General features: G+C 47.4%; 3 non-coding genes across 3 annotated transcripts; all 3 read left to right on the forward strand.

Annotated features, from left to right (window-relative positions):
- The first annotated feature begins 9,130 nt into the window (after nucleotides 1-9,130).
- Nucleotides 9,131-9,237, forward strand: LOC144579649 (U6 spliceosomal RNA). The gene has a single exon (XR_013527783.1). It is a non-coding gene; the product is annotated as a U6 spliceosomal RNA (small nuclear RNA).
- A 1,215-nt stretch (nucleotides 9,238-10,452) lies between these two features.
- On the forward strand, nucleotides 10,453-10,560 carry LOC118151254 (U6 spliceosomal RNA). The gene has a single exon (XR_004739405.3). It is a non-coding gene; the product is annotated as a U6 spliceosomal RNA (small nuclear RNA).
- Nucleotides 10,561-11,283: 723 nt separating this feature from the next.
- On the forward strand, nucleotides 11,284-11,390 carry LOC144579650 (U6 spliceosomal RNA). Its single transcript, XR_013527784.1, has one exon. It is a non-coding gene; the product is annotated as a U6 spliceosomal RNA (small nuclear RNA).
- Nucleotides 11,391-14,950: the final 3,560 nt, after the last annotated feature.

Here is a 14,950-nt window from a genome sequence, read left to right on the forward strand (position 1 = left end):
CTTCGTTGGCAGCTGCCGAGGGAGGGGACCATTCCCGCTGTGAGCTAGGCAGTGCTCCAGAAAGCCTGCGGTCATCAGGAGTGCTGTCCCTCTGGCACCAGAGCTCTGGCGAGTCACTTGAGAGTCAGAGCTCGGGTGTGCAGGCTATTACAGGGGCAGGCTTTTGCTGAGTTTCCAGGCCTGAGAGCTGTGTGAGGGCTGCCCAGGCTGTTCGACCAGCATGCAGTAGCTCCCGAGGCTCCACCCACGACCCGCGGCGACCCTCCGGGCATGGCGCTAGTAACCGGGGATCCCTTCCCCGGCGCTATTGCGGGCCTGTGTGGGCCCTGGCCACCTAAGGCACCCACCGAATTTCTTTTCCAAGTCCCCATGGGGAGTCAGTGGCTATCCTGCTCCATCCTCTCAGGGTTCTGCGCCCGGCCGTGGTCCCTCTGCTGTGACACTTTTCTTCCAAGTCCGCGTTCGTAGTCAGAGAGTGGTCCCTGAGTACCTTCAGCCTCTCGTGTGCCCCTCACGTGTTAGGGGACGGACGAAAGAGTCTTGCTCTGGAGGCACGGGCTGGTCCCTGCCTGGCACCGGTGGCCCGGAGGGCATCCCTGGCACCGTGGGTGCTCCAGTGTGTCTTGGGGTCGACCAGACACCCCTGGATGCTTCGTGTCTGGCTGCGATGGTGGCCTTGGGGACGGATGTCCGGGTCGCACATTTCTGAGTCAGTGATGTGGCAAGTGACTCGAACCCCTGCCTCCTGGGTGGAGTATATCTTTCACTCTGAGTTGGCATTTTGGGCCACCGGGTTATTGCTGACACACTGTCATCTGGCGACCTGTCGCTGGAGAAGTTGGGCTTCTAAATGCCTGGGGGGGTCTCTGGTCTACTGGTAACCTGGGCAACCCACCCTGCTCTCGCTTGAGCCGCCAGTTGGGGCCCGTGTGCCTTGCCTCCTGTGCGTCTGTCTGAGTGTCCTAACTCCCTGGGGGCACCCTGGGCTGGGGTCTTCTCTGACCCAACCGGGTGTGGCAGGGAAAGGTTGAGGCTGGTGGGCTCCCCACTGCTTGTGTGTGCGCTCCCTGCTGCGGGCACCCAGGGCAGTGGTGACAACCCCACCCTGTTGGCTCTGTGCCATGTGTGTCAGGCGTCCTCCTCTCCCCTGGAGTTGTTCACCGTCTCTTCGGCAGAGTGGGGCTGGCCAACTGCAGGCTGGTCGGCTCAGTGGTTTTGGTGAGGCTGACCCCCATTGCTCTGCTCTGGGTCTTTTTTCGATCGATGTGGTGATGTCACGCCCTCCTGGGCCGCAAACGATTCATGGTGGGCCAGTGACGGATATTCACAGGGGATTGTACTGTTCTTGTCCTGCCTGTGGGGGCCCCTTGCTTCTTCTCTCCCCTCCTTTGGGGATTGTGTCAGGAGGTGTCGGGGTACGGGATCTGGCCCAACTTCACTGTGCTACCCCACCCTCTACCTGGTGAAGGCAGCGGAGTTCTCTGATGCAGAAGGCATCCCTCGCTGTTGCTTCCTTTGATTGTTGCCCTGCATCAGCGGCCCCTCTCCACGGCGATGGAGGCTTACCTGCTGGCGTGTCATGTTGCCCTTGTTGGGGTTGTGCGAGTGTTGGCTCCTCTTGGGCTTTTGCGGTTCTCCTGGAGCACTCTGGGTTGTCCCTCAGGTGTCCCAGGTGGAGCGGTGTTGTCCCCGCAACCGGGGCCTGCTTCCTTGGTTGCTGCATCGGGGTCTGCCTGTGGGTCCTAAGGAAAAGCTCAGCTTATCAGGGGGTGTCATGGAGGTGGTTGAGAGGGGTGCACCCCTCCCACGTGAGGTCAAAGTTGCCTCGGGTTTTCCCCCTCTCACCATAGACTGCACCTCTCCCTTCACCAGGTGTCCCTGAGTGCTTTCGTGGGCGGCCCAATAAGGGGAGACTGATGGGTAGGGGAGTGTGACCCGCACTCGGTGAGAAAGTCTTTTCTAGCAATCCGAGAGGTGTGCCTTGGGATACCAAACTCCCCCTTGCCTGCTGCTTCTGTTGTGGTAGCGCTACCATAGTGATTGGATTCATTTATGTGAAGCAGAGTTCCCTCTTGGTGCCTGGGAGTAGAAGGGTCTGCTGGTCCCCGTGCTCAGGACCGAGCGCTGCTCATCTCCTATTGTGGCCCGCACCGTTCCCCTCTGAGTGGGGGGAGGGTCCCAACAGGCCTGGCCCTGCGTCCTAGCTGTTAGGGAGGTCGTCGCTTGAACGCTGCGTGCACGTGGTGTTCCATCTGGCTCGTGACCCACTTCCACTGTGAGCCGGCCCTCTGCTTCCTCCCATGCCTAGCCGTGGCCAGTGCCAATGACTGTGATGTGTGCAGGGCAACAGGTCGGGCCGCCTGGGCCCAGGGAAATGTCCCCATTGTGGGGTGTGTCAGTCACCCAAAGTGAGACCGAGTCAGGGATAGATAAGATTCTGGGCATGTTGCCCTGGTGTAGGGTTTGTGGCTGGAGTCTCTTTGGGGCCCCCAGTGGTGGGCTCGGGGTCCCATGAGGAAGCTCTGCAGTGTTGCCAAGGGCCGGCCGGCATTCCCGGCAAAAGAACCGTGGGACCGCCATTGTGTCTTTGGCAGTGGGATGCTGCAGTCGTATTTTCTAGGTGACCCAGCTGTGCCAGAGATTTCTGCCTGAGCTCTTGGCTGAGACGCGTGCCCCTGCCCTGGTGAACACTGGCCTTGCATGTGTGCTCCTTCCCCGCTGCCACCTGCAGATCCTTCCCCTGTGAAATGCTCTTTGGCCACGCTGGGGAGGCCCAGTATCGAACCCAAGCAGGCTCAGCCTTGTGGGGTGTCAACCCCAGCAACCATAAACTAATGTCCGCATACCAGTAGTGTGTGCCTTGGCTTCGTGACCGGTGGTGGTCGGCCCCGCGCGGGTCTGGTTGATGTCAGTGGTCAGGTCTGCCTGGCCTGTGTGCAAAAAGATGGTTCTCAAGCGATGGCTGCAGCAGCAGTAGCAATAGGTGGAACCCTGAGATCCGAGAGGTGTGAAAGGGTCGCTGAACAACCCAGGAGACAGGTGTTGCTTGAACCCAGAAGGCAGGTGTTGCACTCCAGCCTAAGTGACGAGAGGGAGACTGACTGTACGTCATAATGAAAGGCGTGGCAGGGGGTGGAGTCACCCGACTCCTCGTTTTCTTACAATTGTACACGCTGCTGTGTTGGACTACTTTTCGTTTTCTGTTTCTCCTTTTTTCAGTGAGGTGGGTTTTCACCGGGCTGCCCAGGCTCACCTCGAACTCGTGACTTCAGGTGACCCGCCCGCCTCGGCCTCCCAAAGGGCTGGGATAGCTGGCGTGAGTCACAGCACCCAGCTCAGTTATTTGGACGCCTTTTCTGACCATAAAGTCGGCGGGCCAGGCACAAAGGCTTTTGGGAACCTGTCCTCCAGGCGTTTCAAAGACCAAGGCGGGTGGATCACGTGAGGATGAGGGTTCGAGACTGGCCCGACCGTCATGGTGAAATCCCGTCTTTAAAATGTATACGAAGCTTGGGTTGGGCTTGGCGGCAGCTAACGCCTGTGATCTTAGCACTTTGGAATGCCGAGGTGGTCCGATCGTGAGGACACAAGTTCGAGACTGGCCTCAAACAAGATGGCTCAGCCCATGCCCTATAAATAAATGTAAAAAAAAAAAAAAAAAAACGAAAGTTAAAACGCTGAGCCGGAAATGGCATGTGCTCGCTTCAGCAGAACCTACACTAAAATTGGGACGCCATGCAGAAGGCCGCCATGGCGACGGCCCTACGATGATACTCAAATATGTGCAGCGGTTTGTACGTTTTCCTTTTTTTCTTGCCATTGTGGCCGTTCTGGAGAAATAACATAGAGGGAGATTTTAGGTACAAAAACGAAAGAAAAATAGAAACTTAGCTGGACGAGGTATTGTGGACACCTGCAATCCCAGCTACTGGGGAGGGGTTATCAGGACAATAGCTTTAACCCAGGAGGGAGGTGTTACAAGAAGCCAAGATCACAGGGTTGCACTCCAGCCTGGGTACAAGAGGGAGACTGACTGTACGTCATAAAGAAAGGCGGGGTGGGCGGTGTAGTCACCTGACCCCTTGTTTAGTTACAATTGTACACGCTGCTGTGTCAGACTACACTTCTTTTTCTTTTTCTCCTGTTTTAAGTGAGGTGGGTTTACACCAGGCTGCCCAGGCTCACCACGAACGCGTGACCTCAGGTGACCCGCCCGCCTCGGCCTCCCAAAGGGCTGGGATTGCTGGCATGAGTCACAGCACCCGGCCCAGTTCTTCAGATTTCTTTTCTGACCATAAAGTCGGCAGGCTGGGCACAAAGGCTTTCAGGAGCCCGTCCTCCAGGCACTTCGAAGACCAAGGCGGGCAGATCACACGAGGTTGCAGGTTCAAGACCGGTCCGACCGTCATGGGGAAGCCCCGTCTGTAAAAGGAAAACAAAGCTTGGGTCGGACTCGGCGGAGGCTCACGCCTATGATTCCAGCACTTTGGAATGCCGAGGTGGGCCGATTGTGAGGTCACAGGTTCGAGACTGGCCTCGAACGACACAGCGCAGCCCTCTCTATATAAAATAACGTTTAAAAAAAAACCGAACGAAAATTAAAAAGCTTAGCTGGGCATGGCATGCTCTTGCTTTGGCAGCACCTACACTAAAATCGAAATGCCATGCAGAAGGCCACCGTGGCTGCGGCCCAACGATGACACGGAAAGGTGCAGCGCTCTGTATATTTTCTTTTTTTGCCATGGTGGCAATTCTGTAGAAATAACACACAGGGAGATTTGAGGTACAAAAACGAAGAAAAGAATAGAAAGTTTGCTGGACGTGGTGGTGTGGACACCTGCAACTCCAGCTACTGGGGAGGCCTTATCAGGACAATAGCTTGAACTTAGGAGGTTGGTGTTGCACTCCAGACTGGGTGACAAAAGGGAGACTTACTGTACGTCATAAAGAAAGGTGGGGCGGGGGACGGAGTCACCTGACACCTCCTTTTCTTACAATTGTACATGCTGCTGTGTTGTACTATTCGTTTTTTTTTCCTTTTGTTTAAGTGAGGTGAATTTTCACCAGGCTGCCCAGGCTAAACTCGAACTCGTGACCTCAGGTGGCCCGCCTGCCTCGGCCTCCCAAAGGGCTGGGATTGCTGGCGTGAGTAAAAGCTCCCGGCCGAGTCCCTCGGATTCATTTTCTGACCATAAAGTCGGTGGGCCGGGCACGGAGACTCATGGAAGCCTGTCCTCCAGTCACTTCAAAGACCAAGGTGGGTGGATCACGCGAGGTTGTGGGTTCGAGCCCGGCCCGACCATCATGGTGAAACTGTCTTTAAAATGAAAACAAAGCTTGGATCGGGCTTTGCAGCAGCTCACGCCTGTAATCCCAGCACTTTGGAATGCCGAGGTGGACCTATCATTAGGTCACAGGTTCGAGACTTGCCTCGAATGACACAGCGCAGCCCACTCCCTATAAAAAAAATGTAAAAAAAAAAAAACAGAACGAAAATTAAAAAGCTCAGTTGGGCATGGCGTGCATTCACTTCGGCAGCACCTACAATAAATTGGGATGCCACGCAGAAGGCCGCCGTGGCCGCAGCCTAACGATGACACAAAAAGGTGTGCAGCGGTCCGTACATTTTCTTTTTTTTCCTTCTTGCGGTTGTGGACATTCTGTAGAAATAACACATTAGGGAGATTTGAGGTACAAAAAAGAAAGGGAAATAGTAAGTTAGCTGGACGTGGTGGTGTGGACACCTGCAACCCCAGCTACTTGGGTGGCGTTATCAGGACAATAGCTTGAACCCAGGAAGGAGGTGTTGCAGGAAGCCAAGATCGCACTGTTGCACTCCAGCCTGGGTGACAAGAGGAAAACTGTACGTCATAAAGGAAGGCGGGGCAAGGGGCGAGTCACCCGACACCTCGTTTTGTTACAATTTTACATGCTGTTGTGTCCGACTACTTTTCCTTTTCTTTTTCTCCTTTTTTAAGTGAGGTGGGTGTTCACTGCCCAGGCTGACCTCGAACTCGTGACCTCAGGTGCCCCGCCGCCTCGGCCTCCCAAAGGGCTGGGATTGCTGGTGTGAGTCACAGCGCCTGGCCCAGTCTCTCTGATTTATTCTTTGACAATTAAGTCGGCGGGCCAAGCACAGAGGCTCACAGGAGCCTGTCATGAGGTGCTTCGAAGACCAAGGTGGGCGAATCATGCGAGGTTGTGTGTTCGAGACCGGCCTGACCGACATGGTGAAACCCCGTCTTTAAAACAAAAACAAAACTTGGGTTGGGCTCGGCAGCTCATGCCTGTAATTCAGCACTTTAGTATGCTGAGGCGGGCCTATCATTAGGTCACAGGTTCGAGACTGGCCCAGAAGGACACAGTGCAACCCACTCCCTATTAAACAAACATTAAAACAGAAAAAAATTAAAAAGCTGAGCCGGGTATGGCATGTGCTCACTTCGTCAGCACCTACACTAAAATTGGGATGCTACACAGAATGCCGTCGTGGCCACAGCCCAACGATGACACACAAAGGTGTGCAGCGGTCTGTATTTTTTTTTTTTTTTTGCCATTGCAGCTGTTTTATAAAAATAAAATACAGGTAGATTTGAGGTATAAAAAAAAATAGAAAGCTGGGCATGCTGGTGTGGACACCTGCAACACCAACTACTTGGGTGGCAATATCAGGAAAATAGCTTCAACCCAGGAGGGAGGTGTTGCAATAAGCCAAGATCGCACTGTTGCACTCCAGCCTGGGTGACAAGAGGGAAACTATACGTCATAAAGAAAGACGGGGTAAGGGGTGGAGTCACTCGACACCTCGTTTTGATGCAATTGTACACACAGATGTGTCAAACTACTTTGTTTTCTTTTTCCTTTTTTTTAAGTGAGGTGGGTTATCACTGGGCTACCCAGGCTGACCTCGAACTTGTGACCTCAGGTGACCCGCCCACCTCAGCCTCCCAAAGTGCTGGGATTGCTGGCGTGAGTCACAGCACCCCGCCCAGTCTCTCCGATTCCTTTTTTTACAATAACGTCGGCGGGCCAGGCATGGTGGCTCACAAGAGCCTGTCATTCCGGCGCTTCGAAGACCAAGGCAGGCAGAACACGCGAGGTTGCAGGTTCCAGACCAGCCCGATCGACATGGTGAAACCCTGTCTTTAAAACAAAAACAAAACTTGGGTTGGGCTCAGCAGCTCAAGCCTGTAATCCCAGCACTTTGAAATTCCAAGGGAGGCCGATCGTGAGGTCACAGGTTCAAGACTGGCCTCAAACGACACAGCACAACCTGCTTTCTATAAAAAAAAACAAAAAAATTAAAACCTGAGCCGGGCATGCATGTGCTTGTTTCGGCAGCACCTACACTGAAATTGGGACTCTACATAGAAGGCCACCGTGGCCACAGCCCAACGATGACATGCAAAGGTGTGCAAGTGGTTCGTATTTTTTTGTTGTTGTTGTCGCCATTGTGGCTGTTTTGTAGAAATAAAATACAGGTAGATTTGAGGTGCAAAAAAAAAGAAAAATTGAAATTTAGCTGGACGTGGTGGTGTGGACATCTGCAACCCCAGCTACTTGGGAGGCATTATCAGGACAATAGTTTGAACCCAGGAGGGAGTTGTTGCAATAAGCCAAGATCGTACTGTTGCATTCCAGCCTGGATGACAAAAGGGAAACTGTAGGTCATAAAGAAAGGCGGGGCGGGGCTTGGAGTCACCCGACACCTCGTTTTGTTACAATTGTACACATTGATGTTTCGGACTATAAGTTTTCTTTTTCTCCTTTGTTAAGAGTGGTGAGTTTTCACCGAGCTGCCCAGGCTGACCTCGAACTCGTGTCCTCAGGTGACACACCATCCTCGGCCTCCCAAAGTGCTGGGATTGCTGGCGTCAGTCTCAGTGCCTGGCCCAGTCTCTCTTATTTTTTCTCTTGACAATAAAGTCGGCAGGCCAGGCACAGAGGCCCACAGGAACCTATCATCCAGGTGCTTCGAAAACCAAGGGGGGGTGGATAACGCAAGGTTGCAGTTCGACACAGGCCCTACTGAAATGGTGAATCCTCATCTTTAAAAAAATAAAGTAAAATTTGGGTTGGGATCGGCTGCTCACGCCTGTAATTCCAGCACTTTAAAATGCCGAGGCGGGCCGATCGTGAGGTCACTGGGTGGAGACTGGCCTCGAATGACACAGCACAACCCGCTCCCTATGAAAAAAAAACAAACATTAAAACAGAAAAAAATAAAAAAGCTGAGTCGGGCATGGCATGTGCTCGCTTCAGCAGCACCTACACAAAAATTGGGATGCTACACGGAAGCCATGGCTGTAGCCCAACGATAACAGCAAAGGTGTGCAGTGGTGCGTAATTTTTTTTTTTTTGCCGTTGTGGCTTGTTTGTAGAAATAAAATACAGGTAGATTTGAGGTACAAAAAAAAGAAGAATATAGAAAGTTAGCTGGACATGGTGGTGAGGACACCTGCAACCCCAGCTACTTGGGAGTAATCATCAGGAAAATAGTTTGAACTCGGGGGGAGGTGTTGCACTCCAGCCTGGGTGACAAGAGGGAAACTATACGTCATAAAGAAAGGCGGGGCAGGGGGTGGAGTCACTCGACCCCTCGTATTGTTACAATCGTACACACTGATGTTTCGGACTACTTTAAGTTTTCTTTTTCTCCATTTTTAAGAGTGGCGGGTTTTCACCGGGCTGCCCAGGCTGACCTCGAACTCGTGACCTCAAGTGACCCGCCCATCTCGGCCTCCCAATGTCTGGGACTGCTAGCGTGAGTTACAGCGCCTGGCGCAGTTTCTCAGATTTCTTTTTTTGACAATAAAGTCGGCAGGCCGGGCACGGTGGCTCAAGGGAGACAGTCATCCAGGCACTTCGAAGACCAAGCTGGGTGGATCATGCGAGGTTGCAGGTTCGAGACCAGCCCGACTGACATGGTGAAACCCCGTCTTTAAAATAAAAATAAACTTGGGTTGGGCTCAGCGGCTCACGCCTGCAATCCCAGCACTTTGGAATGCCAAGGCGGGCCGATTGTAAGGTCACAGGTTCGAGACTGACCTCGAATGACACAGCGCAACCCGCTCCCTATAAAAAAACATAAAAACAGAAAAAAATAAAAAACCTGAGCCTGGCATGGCATGTGCTTACTTTGGCAGCACCCACACTGAAATTGGGACGCTACACAGAAGGCCACAATGGCCGCAGCACAAGGATGACACATGAAGGAGTGAAGCGTTCTGTATTTTTTTTTTTTTTTTGCCGTTGTGTCTGTTTTGTAGAAATCAAATACAGATAGATTTGAGGTGCAAAAAAAAAAAAAAAAATACGAAGTTAGCTGGACGTGGTGCTGCGGACACTTGCAACCCCAGCTACTTGGGAGGCATTGGCAGGACAATTCCTTGAATGCAGGAGGCAGGTGTTGCAATAAGCCAAGATCACACTGTGTCACTCCAGCCGGTGATCAGAGGGGAACAGTACGTCTTAAATAAAGTTGGGGCAGGGGGTGGAGTCACCCGACACCTCCTGTTGTTTTGACTGTGCACACTAATCTGTCTGATTTCTTTTTCTTTTTCTCCTTTTTCAAGTGAGGTTGGTTTTTACCGAAATACCCAGGCTGACCTCGAACTCTTGACCTCAGGTGACCCATCCACCTTGGCCTCCCAAAGTGCTGGGATTCATTGCATGAGTCACAGTGCCTTACTGTATCAAATACAGATAGATTGGAGGTACAAAGAAAAAAAAACAAAGTTAGGTGGATGTGGTGGTGTGGACACTTGTACTCCCAACTATTTGGGAGGCTGCCGCAGGACAATCACTTAAACCCAGGAGGCAGGCATTGCAATAAGCCAACATCACACCATTGTACTCCAGCCTGGGTGACAAAAGGGAAACAATACATCATAAAGAAAGGCGAGGAGTGTGGTGGAGTCACATGGTACCTCGTTTTGTTACAATTGTACACACTGATGAGTCTCATTTTTTTTTCTTTTTCTACTTTTTTAAGTAAGGTGGGTTTTCATTGGGATGTCCAGGCTGACCTCGAACTTGTGACCTCAGGTGACCCACCCACTTCGGTCTCCCAAAGTGCTAAAGTTGCTGGAGTGAGTCACACCGTCCGGCCCAATCTCTCGGATTTTTTTTTAACAGTAAAATCGGCCGGCCAGGCATGGTGGCTCATGGGAGCCTGTCATCAAGGCACTACGAAGACCAAGGTGGGAAGATTATGCCAGGTTGCAGGTTCTAGACTGGTCCGACCAACATGGTGAAACCCCGTCTTAAAAACGAAAAGAAAACTTGGGCTGGGCTCGGCGGCTCACGTCTGTAATTTCAGCACTTTGGAAGGCCAAGATGAGCCAATCCTGGGGTCCCAGGTTCGAGACAGGCCTAGAATGACACAGTGCAACTTGCTTCGTATAAAAAACAGTAAAACAAAAAATAAGAAAGCTGAGCCGGGCATGGCATGTGCTCATTTCGGCAGCACCTACACTGAAATTTGGATGCTACAAAGAATGCCAGCGTGGCCACAGCCCAAGGATGACACGCAAAATGTGCAGCGTTCTGTAATTTTTTTTTTTGCTGTTGTGGCTGTTTTGTAGAAATCAAATATACATAGATTAGAGGTACAAAAAAAAAAAAACCTGCCCGGCAGTCAGGTGTTGCAATAAGCCAAGATCGCAGCATTGCGCTCCAGCCTGGGTGACAAGAGGGAAACAGTATGGCATAAAGAAAGGCAGGGCAGGGGGTTGAGTCATCCGGCACCTCGTTTTTTTTTTACAATTGTACACACTGATGTGTCAGATTTCTTTTTTTTTTCTTTTTTTCTTTTTTTAAATGAGGTGGATTTTCACTGGGATTCGCAGGCTGATCTCGAACTTGTGACATAAGGTGACCCGCTCACCTCAGCTTCCCAAAGTGCTAGGATTGCTGGAGTGAGTCACAGCGCTCAGCCCAGTCTCTCTGACTTCTTTTTTAACAATAAAGTCAGCCAGCTGGCCACGGTGGCTCACGGGAGCCTGTCATCCAGGAGCTGTGAAGACCAAGGTGGGCGGATCACACGAGGTTGTGGGTTCAAGACCGTCCCAACCAACGTGGTGAAACCCTGTCTTTAAAACAAAAACAAAACTTGGGTTGAGCTCGGTGGCTTATGCTTGTAATTTCAGCTCTTTGGAAGGCCGAGACGGGCCAATCCTAAGGTCACAGTTTCGAGACTGGCCTCGAACGACACAGAGCAATTTGCTCCTTACAAAAACATAAAAATAGAAAAAAATTAAAAAGCTGAGCTGGGCATGGCATGTGCTCACTTCGGCAGCACCTACCCTAAAATTGGGATGCTACACAGAAGGCCGGCATGGCCGCAGCGGAAGGATGACATGCAAAGGTGTGCAGTGTTCTGTAATTTTTTTTTGCCATTGTGGCTGTTTTCTAGAAATGAAATACAGATAGATTGGATATACAAATAAAAACACAGAAAGTTAGCTGGACCTGGTGGTGTGGACACCTGCAATTCCAGCTACTAGAGAGGCTGTGTCAGGACAATCGCTTGTACCCAGGAGGCAGGTGCTACAATAAGCCAAGATAGCACCATTGCACTCCAGCCTAGGTGACAAGATGGAAAGAGTACATCATAAAGAAAGGCGGGGAGGGGGGTGGATTTCTCTGGCACCTTGTTTTTCTTTAGAATTGTACACACTGCTCTGTCTGATTTCTTTTCTTTTTCTTTTTTTAAATGAGACGGGTATTCACCAGGATGCGCAGGCTGATCTCGAACTTGTGACATCAGGTGACCCGCCCACTTTGGCCTCCCAAAGTGCTTGGATTGCTGGCAAGAGTCACAGCACCCAGCACAGTCTCTTGAGATGTATAGTAAAAACAAAATTTCCCAGAATCAAAACTCATAAAATATACAGTGAAAATGCTTTTTGATATGTGGATTCAGCTCACAAAATTGAACATGTGGTTTGACTTGGAATTTTGGAAACACATTCTTTGTAGAATTCAGGAGAAGGAATTTCAGAGCCCATTGAGTCCTATAGCTAAAAACAAAATATACCAGAATGAAAAATAAGAAATGTACAGTGAAAATGCTTTTTGATGTGTGGATTCAGCTCACAGAATTGAACATGTGCTTTGACTTGAAATTTTGGAAACACTTCATTTGTAAAATCCAGCAGAAAGAATTTCAGAGCTCATTGAGTCATATAGTTAAAAACAAAATATCCCAGAATGAAAACTAAAATTGTATGGTTAAAATGTTTTGTGATGTGCGGATTCAGCTCACAGAATTCAAAATGTGGTTTGACTTTGAATTTTGGATACAGTTGCTTTGTAAAATTCAGGAGAAAGAATTTCAGAGCCCATTGAATCTTATAGTTAAGAACAAAATATCCCCTAATGAAAAATAAGAAAATGTACGGTCAAATGTTTTTGATGTGTGGATTCAGCTCACAGAATTTTAAATGTGGTTTGACTTGGAATTTTGGAAACACTTTCTTTGAAAAATTCAGGAGAAAGAATTTCAGAGCCCAATGAGTCCTATCTTTAAAAACAAAATATCCCAGAATGAAAACCAAAAAAAAAAAAAAAGCACAGTGAAAATGCTTTTTGATGTGTAGATTCAGCTCACAGAATGGAAAATGTGGTTTGACTTGGAATTTTGGAAACACTTTCTTTGAGAAATTCAGCAGAAAGAATTTTAGAGCACATTGAATCCTATAGTTACAAACAAAATATCCCAGAATGAAAACTAAAAAAATCTATGGTGAAAATGGTTTTTGATGTGTGGATTCAGCTCATAGAATTGAAAATGTGGTTCGACTTGGAATTTTGGAAACACCTTCTTTGAAAAATTCAGGAGAAAGAATTTCAGAGCACTTTGATTCCTATACGTAAAAAAAAAAAAAAAAAAACCCAGAATGAAAGCTAAAACACTGTATGCTGAAAATGCTTTTTGATGTGCAGATTCAGCTCACAGAATTTAACATGTGGTTTGACATGGAATTTTGGGAACACTTTTCTGGTAAAATTCAAAAGAAAGAATTTCAGAGCACATTGAAACCTATAGTTAAACAAAATATCACAGAATAAAAACTAAAATAAATGTACTGTCAAAATGCTTTTTGATGTGCAAATTCAGCTCACAGAATTTTACATGTGGTTTGAGTTGTAATTTTGAAAACACGTTCTTTGTAAATTCAGGAGAAAGAAATTCAGACCCCATTGAGTCCTGTAGTTAAAAACAAAATATCCCAGAATGAAAAATAAAAAATTTACGGTGAAAATGCTTTTTGATGTATGGATTCAGCTCACAAAATTGAACATGTGGTTTGAATTGAAATTTTGGAAACACTTTCTTGTAAATTTCAGGAGAAAGAATTTCAGAGCCTATTGAGTCGTATCTTTAAAAGCAAAATGTCCCAGAACTAAAAAAAAAATAAGTACCATAAAAATACTTCTTGATGTGTGGATTCAGCTCACAGAATTGAAAATGTGGTTTGACTTAAAATTTTGGAATCACTTTCCTTGTGAAATACAGGAGAAAGAATTTCAGAGAGCATTGAGTCCTATAGTTAGACAACAAATATCCCAGAAAGAAAACTAAAAAAACTGTACGGTGAAAATGGTTTTTAATGTGTGTATTCACCTCACAGAATTGTACATGTGGTTTGACCTGGAATTATGGAAACACGTTCTTTGTATAATTCAGGAGAAATAATTCCTGAGCCCATTGAGTCCTATAGTGAAAAAAAAATCCCAGTATGAAACCTAAAAAAAGTAAGAAAAAAATGCTTTTTGAGGTGTGGATTCAGCTCACAGAATTGAACGTGTGGTTTGACTTGGAATATTGAAAAGACATTCTTTGTAAAATTTAGGAGAAAGAGTTTCAGAGCCCATTGAGTCCAATAGTTAAAAACAAAATATCCCAGAAAGAAAACGAAAAACATGTATAGTGAAAATGCTTTTTGATGTGTGGATTCAGCTCACAGAATTGAACATGTGGATTGAACTGGAATTTTTGAAACACTTTTTATGTAAAATTCAGGAGAAGGACTTTCAGAGCCCATTGAGTGCTATCATTAAAAAGAAAATATCCCAGAATGTAAACTAAAAAATGTACGGTGAATATACTTCTTCATGTGTGGATTCAGTTCACAGAATTGAACATGTGGTTTGACTTGAAATTTTGGAAACACTTTCTTTGTAAAACTCAGGAGAAAGAATTTTAGAGCCCATTGAGTCCCACAGTTAAGAACAAAATATCCTAGAATGAAAACTAAAAAAATGTATGGTCAAAATGTTCTTGATGTGCAAATTTATCTCACAGAATTGAACATGTGGTTTGACTTGGAATTTTGGAAATACTTTCTTGTAAAAATCAGGAGAAAGAATTTCAGAGCCCATTGAGTCATATAATTAAAACAAAATATCGCAGAATGAAAACTAAAAAACTGTACAATAAAAATTGTTGATGCGTGGATTCATCTCACAGAATTGAACATGTAATTTGACTTCACATTTTGAAAACACTTTAGTTGTAAAATGCAGGGAAAAGAATTTCAGAGCCCATTGAGTCCTATATTTAAAAGAATATAAACCAAAATGAAAATTAGAAAAATGTACAGTGAATGTTCTTGTTGATGTGTAGATTCAGCTCACAGAATTTAAAAATGTGGTTTGACGTGAAATTTTGAAAAGACCCTTTTTGTAAAATTTAGAAGAAATAATTTCAGAGGCAAATGAGTCCTATAGTTAAAATAAAATATCCCAGAATGAAAACTAAAGAACTGTACGGTGAAAATTTTTGTTGATCTGTGAATTCAGCTCCCAGAATTGAACATGTCGTTTGACTTGAAATTTTGTAAACACATTCTTTGTAAAATTCAGGAGAAATAATTTCAGAGCCCATTGAGTTTTATAGTTAAAACAAAATAACCCAGAATTAAAATTTAAAAAAATATACGGT

Source organism: Callithrix jacchus, chromosome 15, assembly GCF_049354715.1.
Source record: "Callithrix jacchus isolate 240 chromosome 15, calJac240_pri, whole genome shotgun sequence".
Classification (NCBI taxonomy): Eukaryota; Metazoa; Chordata; class Mammalia; order Primates; family Cebidae; genus Callithrix; species Callithrix jacchus.